This window comes from Corvus kubaryi, unplaced genomic scaffold, assembly GCF_017639235.1.
Source record: "Corvus kubaryi isolate FWS band 111438036 unplaced genomic scaffold, C.kubaryi_AGA036_p1.0 37337, whole genome shotgun sequence".
Classification (NCBI taxonomy): Eukaryota; Metazoa; Chordata; class Aves; order Passeriformes; family Corvidae; genus Corvus; species Corvus kubaryi.
The window spans coordinates 864,969-883,793 of record NW_024581110.1 but is presented as its reverse complement, the minus strand read 5'-3'; the positions used below and the strand labels follow the sequence as shown (position 1 = coordinate 883,793).

Sequence of the window (18,825 nt, the reverse complement as noted above, 5' to 3'; positions counted from 1 at the left end):
CTCTGGTGTGTAGCTGGCAGTGCCGGTGCCTGGCAGTCTGTCTGTCCCCACTCTTGGCCAGGACAGTCCGTGGTTGGCCTGAAAGCCTCACAGTCTGTCTCTGCCTCTCTGCCTTTCGTTTTCGTGGCTCCGTGAGTTAGCTCAAATGTCTTTAAAGAGCACAGTTTGAATGATGGAGTTTATAATTCCATCTCGGGAGTTGTGAGGACTCGAGTTTGGTTCTTGTGGTTTATGATGTCACTGGGCCCCATCGATGGAGTCGTAGCCCCATTATTCACCGTTGCCCTGTTATTTATTCTGTGCAATAAATGGCTGCAGTTTAATCACCAGAGTAAATTGCTGAAGCATCTTGGTGGAAATTGTGATGTTACTGTAGTGGTTTCTATGGCAACAGCCATTCCACTGGGGAGGCTGAAGCAGAGGGAGCCAGGAGCGCTGCGCCCCGAGCACCCAGGGGGACAGGACTGAGCACCGGCCTCAAAGAGGGGACCCTGGGGACAACTCCAGACACGCCCTCAGGGGAGAAAAATCCACTAATGGCTGCTGGTTCTCACATGTTGCTCTGGAAAATTGGGATGTGGACCCTGACTTCACCAGCCTTGACAGACTTGTGGCATTGATTTAATTCAGAGAGATTTTTAGGAAAAACTCCCAACTCCTGTGTACAGTTGGAAAGCAAAACTATCTTTCCCGCACAGTTTTATTTTGTTTAGGCTTTTTTTGTTGTTTTTTTCCCTTTTCCAGTTCAGGTAGAAACAAAAAGGACTGAGGACACTTGAACCAAATGGTTCAGAACTTCCTGCAGTTAAGGGCTGCGTTTGGTTTTAGTGTGGGCAACAGAAAGAGGATATTTATCTGCATTGTCTTAATTCTTCTTGCCTTGTATCTCTGTCCTTTAAAGGCCTGGTAGGATCCTGGATTTTGGTGGTGGTGGGGCATAATGTTCCTTGATAGTACATAAAGTTTCTTCTTTTTGGCAAAATACATTTGCCAACCTATTCAATGCCTGATGGTTGTGGATATGCAGTTGGCATTGGAATAAACATAGGGCTGGGGTGTAGTATCATAATAGAACATCATTATAACATAATTATTATTTATTGTTTCTTAGTGAAGGGGTATTTCTGAGATGGTTTTGCTTTCCAAATCTTAAGTTTCTACTCAAGCCCCAGATTTTCTCGATTTCTTTCTATTTATTCTCTTTTTTCTCCCCCAAAAAAGTAAAATCAAAATTTTAACTAAAACCTCTCTGTTTTCTGATTTTAAGAAAAAGGCAAGACACTTTTAAATTTCTCTCCTCTCCTTTCTCCTTTATTCCTTCCCACTTTCTATATTCATTAATTTTTCTCCTGGGGGAAAAAATAAGTAAAAGCCTTCTCTGTCCATCTTCTTTCAACACCCTGGGAATGCTTGCAGTGCTCAGCTCTTTTTTCCTCATTTCCTCAGCTGAGCAGCCCTGGAGAAGTACCCCAGCACATGGTATCAGTGCCCTGACAGTGTGCTGCTTATGGGAAATGTCATTTTACAATGCAACTTCTTTTTTTTACCTCAAATTTTATGATTTTCTACAAGGATTCATTGTTTCAAGCCACAGTACCAACATGTGTTTCTTGAGATATCACTTAACTTTAGTAGCCGTTGAGTTTTGGTCACCAGGCTGGGCTGTCTCTGGATTTGTGCATTTGTTCTGTTCTGGTAACCTGATACAGCCCAGCCAGGGAAGAACAGAAAGAAAAGCCTTTTAATTTATGGTAGGTCTCAGTTCTAATCATGTACTTGTGTAGACTTTGGCTTTATCGTGAATCATTTTTAATGACAGTTGAGGAGAAAAGAATTGAAAAGCAAATCTTACCTTTCTCATCACTGACAGCTTTTCATAGCAGATCAGACTTTTATGGCACAGCCTTGCAGTGAGGGTATGATGCAAAGGAAGGGCTGGACCCAAGGGCTGCCCAGCACGAGAGCATGGAGCCTTTTCCTGCCTAGCACAAGCCAGGCCTTCACAGCATCAGTTTCATCTGTAAATAGAGAGCAGTTTTTCACCTTGTGGATTCCTAAACATTGTCCGTGGAGTCTCTCATAAAGAAACTTGTCTTTCCTCGTAGGAGGCTGGACTTTCTTGGTCACCTTTCAGAAGGCCCTTAGAAGTTCTCCAGGAATGTCCCTGGACAAAAGGGTGGAAAAAGTTGATGGCAAAAGCCCTCGTGGACTTGAACGTAGCCAGAAAGTCACTGCTTCCCTGCAGTGAGCCTGGTGACATGTGTGTGTGATCAGCCAGGGGCCTGGGGGTCACCAGCTACAGCCCCAAGGCTGCCAGAGCTCCAGGAGCGTTTGGACAACGCCCTTGGGCACGGGGTGGGATTGTCGGGGGGAGTGTGCAGAGCCAGGGGTTGGACTGGGTGATCCCTGTGGGGCCCTTCCCACTCAGGATGTTCTGTGATTGTGTTCTATTGTATGATCCTCTTTGCTTTGGAGTCTGTGCTCTTGGTCAGAAAAGAAAATTATCTGAGGAAATTGCTGGTTTGGCATCATCTTGCCAAGTGAGCTGATTTCAGGGGTCATCCTCCTTCAGCAGAGCCCGTGGCTGTGCACTCAGGACTCCCAAAGCAGGAGTTCAGTGCTGATCCCCTGAGCGGGGCTGGGAGGAGGCGCTGCCAGGGCTGCTGAGGTGGTGCCCAGCGGGGTTAATAGGGAGATGCTCTCTCTGTAATTGGATACTGGCAGGATCCTGCAGTGCATCTCCGTGGCCACTTCCCATCAGCACTAATGTGGCTTTCTGAAAGCTCATCCCTTTTCCTGGCATGGCCCCTCTTCACCGGGGCACTTGTTAACTCCCCCACCTTTGTGTGCTTTGACCTGCCGTGCTCCGCGTGTGCCAAGACCCTGTGCCAGGCTGGAGCTTTTCAGTGCTCCTGACACAAACCCAGGACATTTCTTGAAGGCTGAAGGAGCAATGAGAAGCCTGCAGAGTATAAATCCCACATCACCATGGCCTTCAATTGGCTTCTGTCATCCTTGTGTTTACCCATGACCTCCAACTTTCTCCTGTATGGAAACATTTCCAACTTAGGTTGGCTACACACTGCGTTCTTTCTGACACATTTTGACAAATTCAGTTTGATTTTGCCCTGGAGGTCTTTCTAGGCTTAATTTTATGGTTGTGGAAGGTCATCAAAAGGGTAGTGCTATTTAAAGACCAAATTGTGTCACATTTACTCGCGGCACTGGTAACTCTTCTTGAAGATGTCCATTCATTTCAGGGGAACTACACCCGGAGTAAATGGCACCCGTTGTAAGCAGAGGCTCTGGGGCTGGTCTTACTCCTCTCACTGGACTACTCAGAGAGTAAAAGTCAAGTCCTTGGCCTCAACATGAGTTTCCCAGACCCTGTTGTTCCGAGGTGGTTTTCTGGCCCCCTCTAGTGACTGCCCACTTGGGTTTGTGAGGGAGATCCAACCTTTCTGTGATCAGAAACCGCCATTTCCACCCCGACAGTAAATGGCTTCAATTTTAGAAGCGGCATTTCAAATCCTGACATACCGAGTTTGTTCCCCTCTGCTCACAACATTCTCAGGTGCATCCCATTTCCAACGTGGTGGGGTTTCTTGCAGTGTTGGGAGGTGTTCACAGTGGCTGAGGGAGAGTCAAACCACACAGCTGTTGATGTGGTGGCATGGCCGTGGTTACACTCCCACAGCCCAAAGGTTCACCTCCTTTAGGGGAAACAGGAGGGGTTTGGTGTTACAGCTGCACTACTGAAGAAACAGCCATGGGTTGAATCATGGAATCTTCCAGGTTGGAAAAGCCCTCTGAGATCATCGAGTCCAACCATGGCCGGCCCACCACTAACCCGTGTCCCCAAGTGCCGCATCCATGTGTACTTCGAACACTTCCAGGGATGGTGATTCCACCACTGCCCTCATCAGCCTGCTCAGTCTCTGACCACCCTTTCAAGGAAGAAATTTTCCTCAATATCCTGCCGCTCCCCAGCCCAGCCTGAGGCCGTTCCCTCTCCTCCTGTCCCTGTTCCCTGCAAGCAGAGCCCGAGCCCCCGGCTGCCCCCTCCTGTCAGGGACTTGTGCAGAGCCACAAGGTCCCCCCTGAGCCTCCTTTGCTCCAGGCTGAGCCCCTTTCCCAGCTCCCTCAGCTCCATGGTCTGGGATTTATGACCTTCTACAGAATTACAGTGAAACCTGGGGTGACACTTGGAGTTGATACTGAGAAGGCATTTTTCAAAGCCTTTCTTTTTCTTATTCTTTTCATACTATTGGAACCACAAAAGGGAATCTCATTTAAAATATGAATTAGAAACTTTATACTTCTTATGGCTCTGTATCCTGGAGAAGCAGATACTTATCACATGCCTGTGTCCTTAGGGGAGTGTGCAAGGAGCTTTTGGAACTGTTTTCTACTTTTTGACTAATGTGGAGTGGGGCAATTACTTATTCCAAGAAGCTAGAGCCAGGCTGACAGCCTGGGGGCAGACCTGAAAGCACTGCAACACTGCTCTGAGATCTTTTAGAAACAGTTGCCTTGATCTTTTAGTGCCCTGGTAAATCATTTATTCTGATCACCTGCTTATGAATTCCCCCTCACTGATCCTGTGGGATGGAATGAGCTGGGGATGCAGGTACCAGAGCTCCAGCAGGTGAACTTCAGCCAGGCCCCCAGAGCACCTGGCAAAGCTCCTCACTTGGGAGCAGCCTCAGTCAAGGCAGAGCTGAAATTCAAATTCCTCTGACAAACGATGTCTGGAGCTGAAGGTTTTGGATGGGATTTTTCCCTCTCAGGTTGCAGGCTGCAGTCAGGACACGCTGCCATCCCTCCTCCCACGGTGTGCCTTGCTGCTCCTTGACAATCTGTTTCAATTCCCCTTCACTCCAGCATGACCAGGGTCCCCCAGGTTACCCAGTGATTCACCTCTGTGGAATTTGGGAGTGCTGCTTCTCTGCTCCTACCCAGATTGGCAAGAGGGTTATTAAAGCATCAGAGATTAACCAGAACCTCTTTTGGTGAATATTTAGGCTAAGAGCACTTGATGCCAAATGTTATTTTACATGTGCATTCTAACACCAGACTTCACTACTGCAGCTCCCTTTCCTCTGTAAGGTTTGAACACCTTTTCCAACTACAATCACATTAGAGGATCCCCTATGCTTTGGGAATGTACATGGGGAGTGACTTCAAGCGGAAGCGTGTTTGGATTGTCCTATTTCTATTTCTGAAGCCCTCTGAAGGAAGCTCGCTCTCTCTTCTCACCCCATCGCTTCCGATGGGGCCGAGTCATTGCATTCCGTGTGCGCACAATGACACCTCTGAGAGACTTGGACTGTTCTCTTGTCTCACTTCCACTCTCTTCCAGGCTGGATGCACACCCTGGAGGTATGTGGTTTGTCTCAAGATATAAGACTTCCCCCCCTCAGAAACTACATTACTTCAACAAGCCACAAAGGGCTGGCAAGAGGGAGAAGGATGCTCGTGATAGTGCAGCTTTCCCCTGGGATCTCTTCTGTGGACTCCGTGGAGCTGGAAACGGACCCTGCCGCTCCTGAATCCCGTGTGTGCACAGGCACACGGCCCCTCATGCAGCATTTCACTGATGTGTGGGTACAAACACTCACAGATGCACAAATACCTTCCCTTTGTTGTCCTCCTGCGCAGATGTAGAGGCAGGAATTCTCTGGGTGCACGCGGTCATGGCTCCCTGCAGACGCCAGCCTGCTCTGGCACATGGCTGCAGCAGTGTCCCAGGACGCCTTCTCCCCTGGGATGGATGGATACAGGGACATTTACACACCCTGCCAAGGGTTTGCAGAGCTTGGTGGGAGAGTTGAGTAAATGGAGCCTGAAGGGATCTCTGGAGGTTTGGTCCAACCACTGTCCCAGGCAGGCTCACACTGAGTTCAGGAAAAGTTGCTCAGGGCTGTGTCCAGTCAGATGTTTAAAACCTCCTGAGTCAGAGATGTGATAGCCCATTTTTTCCCTGTATGTTCAGGCAGAACCGTCACTTCTTCAATGTGTGTCCTCTCTTTTGACCTTTAATTTGTCTTTCACTCCCCTGCCACAGCACCTGAGCAAAGAGCCTGGGTCTGTCTCCCTATACTTGCCATGGTGTCAAGAAGGCTGCTATAGCTGCCCCTAAAACTTGGAACAGGGTGGACAAACTCCCTTCCCTCAGGGTGTCTCCATGAGTCTGTGCTCCAGGTCCCTGCCCATCCTCTTGGTGGCTCCCTACTGGATTTGTCCAGGTTTATCAGCATTTTCCTTGTGCTTGTGAGCTCACACCTGGGTATGGGCCAGCTGGGGTCTAACAACTCACAGAGGGATAGTTGTGTCCCTTGACCTGCTGGTACAAGTGAGTTTGCTGTGAGCTCTCCTTGCTGCCAGGTGCCTCTCAGGTGCCCTTGGCTGGAATTGGACTGATAACCAAACAGTAAATAAGAAAACTAAACACTGAGCTTTGCTTCTTACCAGTCTGGGCTCACATTTAATGGATCTCAGATCTCGAGCAGTTCCATGACTCTCTTCAGGAGATCACAGTAGTTGATCCAGCTTTGGGAGAACAGGATGGATCAGATGAACTACCAGACTCCCTGCATGTGTGTTGTCTTTGCTCCTTTTTTTGGCCTTGAAGATCCACTGAGCATTTTACCTTTCCTGTATATGGAAGGATATATTGGAAGGATATATTGGAAGGATATTCCTCCTCTTCCAGTGGCCAGTGTCCACACAGGTCACAACCACAACTGCCTAGATCACAGGTTTAAGATCTTGCAGTACTTAATTTGGGGAAGAACTTCAGACTCTGTTGAGACTCCTACCTGCCTATTACCTTGCAAGCCATGAATCAAAGGGTAAGGGTGTATTTTTTCAGAATTGTGGAATGGTTTTGGTTGGAAGGGGCCTTAAAACTCATCTTGTTCCAACCTCACAGACATGACACCTTCCACTATCCCAGGGTGCTCCAAGCCCCAATGTCCAGCCTGGCCTTGGACACTGCCAGGGATCCAGGGGCAGCCACAGCTGCTCTGGGCACCCTGTGCCAGGGCCTGCCCACCCTCCCAGGGAACAATTCCTTCCCAATATCCCATCCAGCCCTGCCCTCTGGCACTGGGAAGCCATTCCCTGTGTCCTGTCCTTCCATGCCTTGTCCCCAGTCCCTCTCCAGCTCTGCTGGAGCCCCTTTAGGCCCTGGAAGGGGCTATAAGGTCTTCCCAGAACCTTCTGTTCTCCGGGCTGAAAATACTGTGCATGTTCACGGATAGGGCTGCAGGCTGTGTACACCTGTGACAATCCCTCTGTCATTGTCCAGTTTGTCCAGACTGTCACACGAGTGTGTTTTGGAATGAGCACTGGCTAATTTGGGAAGTGACACGTGCTTTGCTTTCAGGGGCCAAATCTGGATTTTCCTGCTGAAGCCAAAAGTGTAGGCAACACAATTCCCACTGAGCACGTTGCCTCTGAGTGACAGTTTGAGTGCAGGGGGGTGGCTGGCTTTGGCTGCTCTCTCTGCTGCTCTGAAAAGAGCAGTCGATGCCCTTGACTAGCAAGTGCCACATGAGTGATAATGGCCAGAGGCCTGGTCACTCCTCTCAGCCAGCCCCTGTGGGTTTGGGTCTGGCCAGCAGAAGCCAGACTGCTTTGGAGACAAGCATCCTTAGGAAATTTGTGTTGCTGCTCTATAGGAACTTAAATTTTAAGCCTCTCATCTGTCTGAGATACAGATAATAAACTGTGACCCTGGGGATGTCTGCAGGTTCCCAGGTTGCTGTTTGTGCTATGGATCCTGGTGTAGGGTGAGGATGGGTTTTGCTGCTGTTGGCAGGGGGAAAATCTGGGAGAGCTGAGGCTGCTCACACGTCTGTGTGGGTGCAGCTGTTGCTGAATGCTCGTGTTCGTGGCGGAGCTGTCTGAGGCAGGAAGGTGCGTGTGGCACTGCCGAGGTGTGTGTTATTCTCACATCCCTGCTGGCTGCAAACAATGTCATGTCCCTACCTGGACTGCAACATGACACACACCTTAAAAACAGCAGCAGCAACAGCTCCAGAGCCACGGGAGAAGGCAGAGCTGCTCTTTTCGCTCATCAGTTAGGAAACCCTGCCAGCCCCAGCAAAGCACGCTGGGACCCAAACCGGCTTTTGGACTGGGACTCGGAGAGTGAGAGAGAAGCAGTAATTTGTTTGCCATTGCCCTCAAGCCAGGAAATCCAAACCTCAAGCATTTCCCAGGCCACAGCTCACTGGATTGGAGAGAGAGTGTCAGGGAATGGCTCACACATCCCGACAGGAGCGCACGCACACGCGCGCACACGCGCGGAGCCAGCGCCGGGAGAGGGGGATTGTTCCAGCACCACCGCGGTTAAGATGCTGAGACAATCTCGAGTTTTCAGGCCATAGCTGTCAGGATGCTTTGGTATATTCATCACCCCCCACTCCATGGTGATAAAAATTTACACAGCCAACGAAACGAAGATTAATTTCATGTGAAAAGCTGACAGAATGGCCCATGTCATTGCTTTATTTGTGCCAGCACTCAGTAACTCGGTGCAAGTTCCATTGAGGTGGCAGACACCCCGTCCCCTTGAGCCATCTCGTCTCCTCTCTAATGATGCCACCGTTTTGACAAAACCAAGCAACGCAGCCGGTATGTGCGAATTTGGAATTAATTTTCTTCAGAAAGGTCAAGTATGTTAATGAGCTTTTGGCTGCCTGCATTTTCTCTCTTGGGTTTTCTCCCCTGTTAATGGGGAAAGAAGGGGAAAAAAAGAAAGGGGAGAAATAATCACAGAAATAAAAATGAAGGAAGGAGGAAAAGAAAGAAGCTGTGCAGATTTGGAAGAGGCAGGATTCAGTGTAGCTTTTCATGGGTTCTTCTTTTCCAGGGCTGAGGTGGACTAATTGTATCAGCTCAAGCCTGTGCAGTTTGCTTGGAGCTGTTGAGCAAGGCCAGGGATGTCATGGATCGTGGAGTTGGTGTAACCTGGCACAGAGGAGGTGGATTGCACCTCCTTTGCACTCGGGGACTGACGGCAGCCCTGTGTGTTGGCAGCTGCCTTCGTTTTCCATCCCAGAATGGCTGAGCTCGGCTCAGCACGGGGCTCTGTGTGCTGGGGGAGCAGAGAGCAAAGGGAGGGGGAGGAGAGGAGTTCCTGGGCTCCAGCTCTTGTGGCCATTAGTGAAAGGAAGCTGGAAGAGAGCTCAGCTGCTCTGGGAGAAATCCAGGGCCCACTAATTCATCCAGCTTAGGAACAGGACAAATAGGCATTTTCCAGAGAAGTTGTCCCCCCATGTGACTGGCACAAGATTTTTGAACTGTGATGCCAGCCACCTCTCATCCCTGTGCTCCCCAAATTCCTGCCTTTATTTGTGCCAGTTAGAATTTGCCACTTTTTGGCATCCTGATGGCAGGAGCTGCCTGGATTTCTCAAGGAGTTGGGTGGTGATGAATAGAAGGAAAGGTGATAAAACCAGCAGACGCTGTGTCAGGGCATGACGGAGTGAAGCTGGACTTCATCAGACACGAGCCACACTCACCTGGGTAGGACATTTAGGGTAGGATTCATCTCACCTAATTTTAGTCTTCTTAAACAAAATATCCAGACTAAATTAATTGTCTACGTTTCCCTTCTTCTTAGTGGGGAGCAGTAAGGAGGAACACGTATCCCACCTAATTTGAGAGAAATTCAATTCTGGCAAGGATTTTCTTTCTCATTGAATATAAAGTGAACTTAAGCAATTAGTTTGGACTGAATCCCTCCTTTTAAGAGGCTTAAAATTATGGGGAGTGATTTCCTCCTCACTCTCTTCTCCCTGCTCCCATTCTGGCTCTTATTTCCCTACACAGTTGAATCCAGCAGGCAGAGGAGATCCAGCAGGGCTCACAGCGCCTGTATTGGCAGGGGTGGATCAATGCTTTCACTCCAGCTTGCCCAGGCTGGCTCCAAGCTTATGCACTCCTGTGGCAATCCATGCTCTGGCTGTGATGTGGTCCTGCCTGCCTTGCTTTGCTGGAGTCAGCCCAGCACACAGATTCTGGGCGTTGTCCAAAAAGCCTCTGTTGGCTTTGGAGGGTACGTTTTGCCATCCTGGCCGCAGTGTGAGGAGAAATGATGTGGGATGTAACAGCGCCAAGGCCGCGTGTGACGTATTGCAGGGCGTCCTTAAGGAGGAATTTTCCTCAGTTTCACACCTCTCTCAGCTGTGTTGCGTGGGTCCCTGTGCGTGTTGGATCCTTGCATGTTCCCCACATGAGTCACTCCTGGCTGGGGCACGGATTTCAAAAGCACACAAGTGACCAAACTTAATGATTTTCAGCTGACTCCGAGCATTGTCCTAAACATGGAATTCCTTCCCATAAAGCGCTGTGCTGCCCACGCTCTCCCCCTCGTTCCCAGGCTCTGGGGTGTGCGTGGAGGCACGTCCTGCTCTGCTCACCCTGCTGCAAGGTGGAGGGGTACTGGGGGCAGTGAAAGGAGCTCGAGGGCTGTCTTTCTCATTTCCTTGCACAAATGATCTCAGAACATTCATGGGCATCACCAGCACCTGTATATTCTCTGTAGAAGTTGTTGTGTTGCTAAGTGGCTACTGTATTCCTCCTTGGAGGAAGCTTCTGTGATCGAAGGAAATTATTTGCTAAGCCCTGCTAAGGTCTTTGTATAAATTTAACAACAAGTATTAATCTGTGCACAGGACAAAGTGGGACAAGAGAGAATGAAAATATTTCAGTGACACGTTATATTTTGAGTTGACAGTTCTAGCAACAGAACATATGAAGTGTATGCACAGAGACTGCCTCATTCATGGCCATGGTGAAGTGGGGAATCCCTGTCCTGTAGTTGCCTGGGATGTCAGGATAAAATCTATAAGAACTTGAATTCTTAGGGAAATTCTCACCCAGCAACTCCCTGGGGCTTTAGCTGAGCTGTGGGATATCCGGCGTTCCCCAACTCTGGTGTCAAGGACCGTCTCCTCTCTTCCCAGCTGTGAGATGTGGCTGTGCACCCCTTCTGTGTCCTCCCCTCCCACGCTCTGCTTTCCATAGGAAGGAATCCTGGGCCTGTGAGTCAGGGAGCTGTAGCACGCCCTGGCCATGTCACCATGGGATGATTCAGGACTGAGACAGCACAGCACACCTACCCCGTGATCTGCATGGAGCCCCTGGGACGCTCAAAGCCACATTTTCTCAACGTGCCAAGCTCTTGAGAAAACCCAACCATTTGTTTTGGTGCGTAAGTAGAAACACAACCCCTAAGAGCAGAAATGGAATCTAGGAGTTGCTCAGGGCAGTGAGTCTGCTGTCCCCTCCTAGCATGGTGTCCCTTCATCCCAGTGTTGCAGGGGTTGTTTGTGCCAGCTTCTCTCAGCTTGTGTTTCTTCCTCTCCCGCTGTTTTTCCCCCGTGTGAGAGCACTGGCGCCTACGATGGAAGGTCACCACCGAGGTTACTCAGCTGGCTCCAAGGATTAAGACTTCCTGCTCTGCTCCAAAGAGCTGCCAAGTCCCCCCCGCTGCTCACCACAAACCCAGTGCCTGTTTGTCTCCCTCTCTCCCCTTCCCATCCCTCCTCCTACCAAGAAATCCAGATCTCTCTCCAGCAGACAGAGTGGGAGGTCGAGGCACCCCAGCAGCCTCCAGATGCATTTGCTGGAGCACCAAAAGCAGTGTGGCCCCAGGGTGATGTCTTGATGCCACTTACCAGTGCTGCCAGGTGAACTGTCCTCATCTGTCCCTCCAGACTCTGGGCCAGGTTCCCATCAGGATCTGACCCAATAGCTGGAAACTTTTGTTTCCACTGGAAAATGTCATCAAGTTTTTCTACCAGCAGGCTGAGGGCATCCATGGATAACTGGGAAGGGATTCTTGAAAATTAACCAGGGAGAATGTGATTTTTGTCATTAGATGGGACTTGGCACAAGGACCTGTAGCTTCCTTATGAAAATGGTGGAGGGGTACAGAAACCTCTGCCCCAGGCATGAGCCTGTCCCAGAGGAAGCTGCCATTGTCCCAAGGACTGTGTGGTGATGGGGAGCAGCCCAAGAGGAGGGAGCTGCCTTTGGTGGGCACCTGAGCTGAGGGAGCAGGGCACGAGGAGAGCTTTATTCACAGGAGCAGAGCATGAACCAGAAGAGAGAAGCAAAGAGAACAGGATCCTGTGAGAGGGAGATGAGATAAATACGGTGGGAATGGGGGGAGGGCGGGATGGCTGCTCACTGTTTTTGTAAAGGGGGGATGCTGCTCCAAAAAACACCACAGAGATCAACCACATTCAAGTAAAAACACCATTTTCTTTAAAAATAATACAGAAGTCCTACATACTAATGGTTCAGCAGGATGAGGAAAAGCTGCCTGCTCCACCCTAGTATGTGCTGAGGTCAGGTGAAACCACCACCACCCTCAGGCTGGCTTTGGACACCGTGAGGGGGGTGCTTGACTTGGCGAGGATCTTGCTCTCAAGCTAGAAGAGAAACAGCTGCTTTTTAGGATTTTAGCCTCTCCAGCCATGGCTGAGTCTCTTTAGCTCCTTCTCTTTGCTCCTGACCTGCTTTCTTAAAGATCTCACTGGAGACTTGCCACTGTTGTTCAGGTGCTGGGGTCACCAGCCAGGAGCTTCTGTCTTTTGCCCAGGAACCGTGAGGCTTCAGTAAACACACCTCGAGGAGTTCTTTGTGAGCATCACACCTGAGTTTGGCCCATTCTCTGCCAGTTTATGCTAAATGGAGACCACAGAGACCTCATTTAATGACTGGGTTTGTGTAGGCGTAGAGCTCTTTGAGGTCTCCACAAACATGGGTGTTTATTCATTTAGATTTCATTTTGATTTTCTTTTCAGATGAATTCATTAGCAGGGAGAAAGCCAAAGCCTCACTGTTAAAAATCCAAGTCTAGTTTTTGTTTTGTTTTGTTTTGTTTTAAGAAATGAGAGAAGTATAAATTAACTAATTTCTGCTTCTGGTCTTGGTGCTGGTCCTTCAGGGTGCCTCCATGTGTGTTCTGGGGGCTCATAGCTAAGGAAAAGCTGAGAAAAGCGTTGAAAGAGGAGGACTGGGGGCAGCTCCTGCCTTGTTTGATGGCACCCTGTGCTAGCTGCTCCTTCAGTTGTTAGGGATATCACATTCCAGGGATGCATTGCTGTGGTTAAGGGCTGAAGTGAGACAAATGAGAGGACAGAGGTTACACACATGAGCTGCAAGGATGTCCCCGTGTAGGTGCTGGGTGGAAAATCAGATGGAGTGTGTTTGCTCCTGCCCTGGGGCCAAGAGCTGCAACGGGAGAGAGCAGGGGATTTATCTAGCTGGAGTCTAATATTCCTTTGGCTGCAGCAAAGGCTGCAGCACTTCCCGACTATCGGCTGGCGCTTTCACTCACACGCATCTGTGATTGATGGGCAGAGAGTATAAACACCTCATTAGTGCCATAATTCACTGGTTAGGACTAGGCTGAGCTGTGGGAGGGAGGAGGGAAGAAAGAGTTGAGAAAGTTTAATAAAGAAAAAAAAATGGAAGAAGGAGAAGAACGGATGTAAAGGCCACACAAATCATTCCAGGGAGTTATCTGACCTGCTTTGAAAACTTTAATTGCTGGTAATGGACAACCTGTTGGGTGGTATTTTATTAACACTAATAGATTTTTACGGGATATTTCTCACATTGCTCTCCCAGAGCCTGGAGAATACATTAAATATTAAAAGTTAATGCTCTTGGTTGCTGTTTCAAGGATGCCCCACCGACAACGAGCTTTCCCGCAAGTTGGAAACCAGGAGCAAACATGAGCTGCCTCTGCCACTTACGGCCTCTGCAATAATAATGAGGAGAATGCTTGCAGCCCGTGTGCACCTTGCAGCTGAGGTTCTCAAACCTGGCCTAAACGCCCTGTAAAGGCAGTGCCCAGCCCAGAGCTGGTGGTAGCAGTATCTAATCTCCAATCCTGGATTTACAAAACTTGGATTCCAGAGTCCCACGCTGAAAGCAAATGCTCATAAACCCCCATATGCTACTTTACATTTCAGTTATTCAAAGCAGAGGCTGAACTGACAACCCATTCCTGTTTCTCAGGAGAACTCAGGTCTGAAATGGAGGATATTTTTCTTTACTATGCCAAATGGTTTTCTGAAAGTGCTGCTTCCACACTAATTTGTTGCAGAAATGCCCGAGCTACCTGGAACGGAAATGGAAACGTCTCTGACTGTAGGCAGCAAGAGGGGTTTTGGAGGAAGCTCTTGACATCCCAAAGTCCTGCACACAGTACTGAACCCTCAAAGTATGGAAAAAAGGTCAGGTGTGTACTGTAAAAAGAAGGGCTCAAGCAGCCAATGCAGGGAAGTTTGCTGGAGGGGAAGTGAATTTGAAACAGGGTAAGCAGTACAGCTGAGGTGAGTCAGAGCCCTTGTGTTAGAGCTGAGAAGTCCTAATGCACATCTGTGCTCATGGGGAAACCTGGACTTTAGTGCCTCCTTCGGGCACACCAGCACCGTCAGCAGCCACGGCCTGGGCCTAGGAAGCCAAGTTAAGTTCGTTTGCCCAGCTTGTGGTGTCTCTTTTGAGTCATGTCCTCTTCCCTTGCGGCAGCAGAGGCCTTGCCTTTGGATCTCGCTCTGACCGCTGTTTGTTTGGCACCTCCTTGTGCCAAACCAGGCTGGACTGGATGGCCCCGTCCGTGTTCCCTGGGATGGCCCTGCAGTCTCTGGGATGGCCCTGAGCAATGCAGCTTTCCAGGCCTGCTTGGCTGACAGAGCTTCCCAGGCTTTCTTGTGCAGGCAGCCAGCTGGACCTCACCAGGGCCTGTGCTCCAGCTGCCAGGAAGATGGGATATTGGGCAGGGATTCTTCCTATCCCAGGAAGATGGGATATTGGGCAGGGATTGTTCCCTGGGAGGGCAGGGAGGCCCTGGCACAGGGTGCCCAGAGAAGCTGTGGCTGCCCCATCCCTGGAAATGTTCCAGGCTGGGTTGGACGGGGCTTGGAGCACCCTGGGATAGTGGGAGGTGTCCCTGCCCGTGGTACGGGATGAGGTCACTCCATCCCTTGTCCAAAGTCCCTCTCCAGCTCTCCTGGAGCCCCTTTAGCCACTGGAAGAGCCTCTAAGGTCTCCCCAGACCCTTTCCTTCTCCATGCTGAGCAATCCCAATGCTCTCAGTGAATCTGGGTCCTGGCTGGATGTGGGAGGAAGTTGCTTGCAGGGCAACGGGGAGGAAGGGCCGGGAGACTTGGTGCAGTGTTTGTTTCCAAAGGGGTAAATCCTTTGGCTCCCATATTGCAGGATGTGCTTTTTTCTGGATTGCTGTTCAGCAATTAAAAGGTCTCAGTTACTCACCAGGAATTGAGTGCTTGGTCACTTCTCCCCTGGCCAGCCCATCCCTTCTCCCGTCTCCCCTCCAACAATGACAGCTTTTCCTGATTGACCCCACAGGCTTGCAAGAAACCTTTTTACTTAAACGTGTATTGACCTCAGTCTTGCTGCCCAGTGAATTATGTCGCAGATGGCAATCTGAAAGTCATCAATCAGGGCTCAGACCCCAGGAGCTGTCTCCTGGTGACACGGATCCGAGCCTTCATCGATGAAGGTTGTACCAGGTGCCTTCGTGTCTCTGGCAACTGGGAGGGGAACACCCTTTGTATGCTTTTTTTCTGTCATCATCCCATAGGCCCTGTGATTTTTTCCTTTCCTTTGATTTGTTTTTTGTTTCCCTTCCCCATCTGTCTTTGCACTGTGCATAAAATTTCCTTCCTTGCCTCAACCTCCCTTCAAAGAGAAAGAAAAGGAAACTGTCAAAGGTGACATCTTGGATGATCTTAATTCTTAGGTAGTGTTAATTTTACCAGTCTTTCCTTCCCCCTTTACTCTTTCATTTTTGTGTTGTTTTGTTGTTGTTGTTTTCCCTGATGTGATGTTATGATCTGGACAAATGCACTGGACAAATGAGAAATTTAATGATACTGGAAATATTTCTCCCATATTTTGTAATGCAAAGTAATTCCAATAGATCTTTTGCCCCATGACTTGGGACGTGCTGGCTTGTTGTCATTTTGTGGATGAGGGATGGGGAATACTCTGTGAAATGTGAAGCACCACCACAAATTCAATCAGCCCTTCTGCCTCTGTACCAGGATTGATCGAGCAGGAGGGAGGGAACTGAGTCCATGGCAGAGTCTGTGAAAGGAAGACCTGTGTTGTACCTGACTGAAACAGTAAAAATGCCATGAGTTTTCAGGATTCCCTGTTCTTTTGGGGGAGGAGGGGGCATAGCTTGATCTTCCTCTTCTAACAAACAAGAGCAAGGCTTGAGTATCTTGCATGGGTGGCAGGGCCAGAAAAGGGGGGATCCTTGCTTGCTTTCCCACATCTCAGAATAGGGCAATATAAACAATTCTTGACTTCTTGGCTGGAATACTCTGCTAACAAAGCTGGGAAAGAAAAAGAGCCTATCTTTTAGTTCTTCTAAAATGAGTAGAAATGCCACCTTGGTGACAGTCTCATTTCTTGTTGGAGATCTTGTAAGGCTGATTGGATATCTGTGGCACATTCCTTCAATGCGCCACGTGAATTCTTCAGCTCAGGAATGTCTTGAGTTGGGGCTATGTTACCTTTTTCTCCGTGTCTTGACTTCAGGAAATGCAGGCAGATAAGGCTGGTGATAGCTCTGACAATGTGCCTGATGCTGTGGCCAGACCTGGCCAGGCTGAGCTGGGGCCGGGGCTGCTGTTGGCTCCCAGTGTCCCCAGGGAGGCTGTGAGAGGCCTCGGCACCTCCAGTGCTCTGGATGGAGATCAGGCCCTGAGATAACAAGGTGATGACAAGCACTTTCAGAAATCCTGACACACAGACAGATAAAAGAAATGCAGTAATAGTGTGTAGAAATAAATCCTTCTCATTCTGCTTTTGATCTTCTGAGTTTCTTAAAAATAAGAATTTCCTCATATAAGTTTCTTACATCATCCATAAGCTTATGGCCTGCATTTTAACAGCCTTACAAAATATTCCTACAAGAAATGGATTCAGGCACTTTTTTTAAAGACACTGGATTAGGCACTATCTGTATTTAGATTAAAATCCTCCCCCACAATGTTTGCAGTATAGTATTTGTGGTACTGGCATGTGCAGCACTGCCCAAAGAATGGAACTGGCTGGAAATTCCCTCATCTGCATAAATGCAAATGACTAAAAAGTTGGACTGCTGGGAGAAAAATGAGTAGATTGTGGATTTTATTCTTCCTTTATTGATGTAAATTGCAGGCATGTGTAATGATATTTGTGATTTTAAAGTAGGCTGTGTCCCTTCAAAGAAAATGTGAGCTCATAAATCCTGGGAGATTAGAGATCCTGAGGCCCGATGTGGCAATGGCTCCGGGTTTATGGCATTCCTCAAGACAGCCAGGATAGGATGTTCTGTGACCTGGCTTTTATGAAGATCAAAAGGCTTGAAACTGTTGAGAATAAGACTTTCACATCATGCAGGGGGAGACACCAAGCTGTCAAATGGGAGGAGGCTCTTTGAAGTGTGGAGATAAGGACCCTTCTAACCTTCAGTCAGGTATGAAAGCCATTTCCAGCGGCACAGGAGCGTGTCCTTCCACTGGACTCGTCGTGGAACAGCCCAGCTGAGTTCATTCAGGTAAACACCTGGCAGTGCCTCAGCCACAGGGAATGTTTGAAGAGGATTGAAAGGACTGGGAAAATGTAAAAATTAATGTACTGGGGAGGTGGGAATTATAGGTGTTAATATGTCTGGGACCAACGAGCCTGAGTCCAGCAGAGCTCCCAGTCTGGGAGCTGGAATAACAAGTGTGCTCCCACATGGATTATCTGTGTGTGAGCGTGGAGGAGCAGGTGGGAGTGCTCACAGAGAGCTTCAGGCCGGGAGAAGGCTGCAGAGAGACAGAAAGTAGCCTCACACCTCTGTGTTCTGGCCAGGAAGCTGAGCCAGTGCAGGGACAGCAACCCACTGCTGCTGTAGGCCAGGGAGAGCTCGTCACTGGCAAGGAAGAGCTGTGGGAGAAGCATTTGTGGAGCACAGCACCACTTTTCCAACTGTCCCAGAGCTCCCCATCCAGCACAAACACTGACATGTTTGTTCATTCCCTTCTCAGATTCCTCAGAGGGGTTGGCACTGGCAGCTGGATCATCGCGGTGCCTTGAGAAAGGACTTCTGCACAGCATTTCTCATGTAAGCAGAAGCTCTTAGCACTGAAAATCTTCCCAAAAAAGGATTCCCCTGAGCTGGTAAGAATAATTTCTGGTCACATTTATAGAAGTTTAAATGGCATCCAGATAAGATAAATATCCTTAATGTTTTGTCATCTTTGTGCTGATGAACTAAGGATATATTTACTCTTGTATAATGACTTGCTAAGAGAAAACAGCTAAACAAGACAGAATAAAAATAAAATTTCATGACAGATGGTGTTGATACGTGTGTTTCCTCTGTAATAAGGCTCAGTCCTTAGCCAACATCTTGAAAGCTGAAGGTGAAAACAGAGTGGTAGGAATCACATGGCTTTATAATTCGTGTCCAAACATTGATTCACAACAACAAAATTTCTCTTAAAATCTTGTCCTAATTATCACAGCTCACATTAATACTCTCTAGGAACTGTTATACATAGAATTGGTTATAAATACTTTGATAATCCAGTTCTCATTGGAAAATGCCATTTCCTGTTGGAAATGGTTGAGGAAATCACAGTGATTTGGTTCTTTTATGTCTTCTTCAGAGAGGAAGAGCCTGACTCAGTTGTAGTCATAGGTTTTATTTAGGTGTTGTTTTAGATTTCCAGGTTTTTTTCTTCTTTTCCTAGTTGTGTTTAGTTGTATGTTAGACATTTCCAATGTATT

General features: G+C 48.6%; 1 long non-coding RNA gene across 9 annotated transcripts in view; it reads left to right on the top strand.

Moving 5' to 3' along the window:
- LOC121666076 overlaps positions 1-18,825 on the top strand; it is a 239,089-nt gene that overhangs the window by 206,587 nt on the left and 13,677 nt on the right. For all 9 annotated transcript variants that reach the window (XR_006016571.1, XR_006016578.1, XR_006016575.1 and 6 more), the window contains 2 exons: positions 17,449-17,605; positions 18,081-18,213. This is a non-coding gene — a long non-coding RNA (uncharacterized LOC121666076). The remainder of the gene's footprint in view (positions 1-17,448; positions 17,606-18,080; positions 18,214-18,825) is intronic.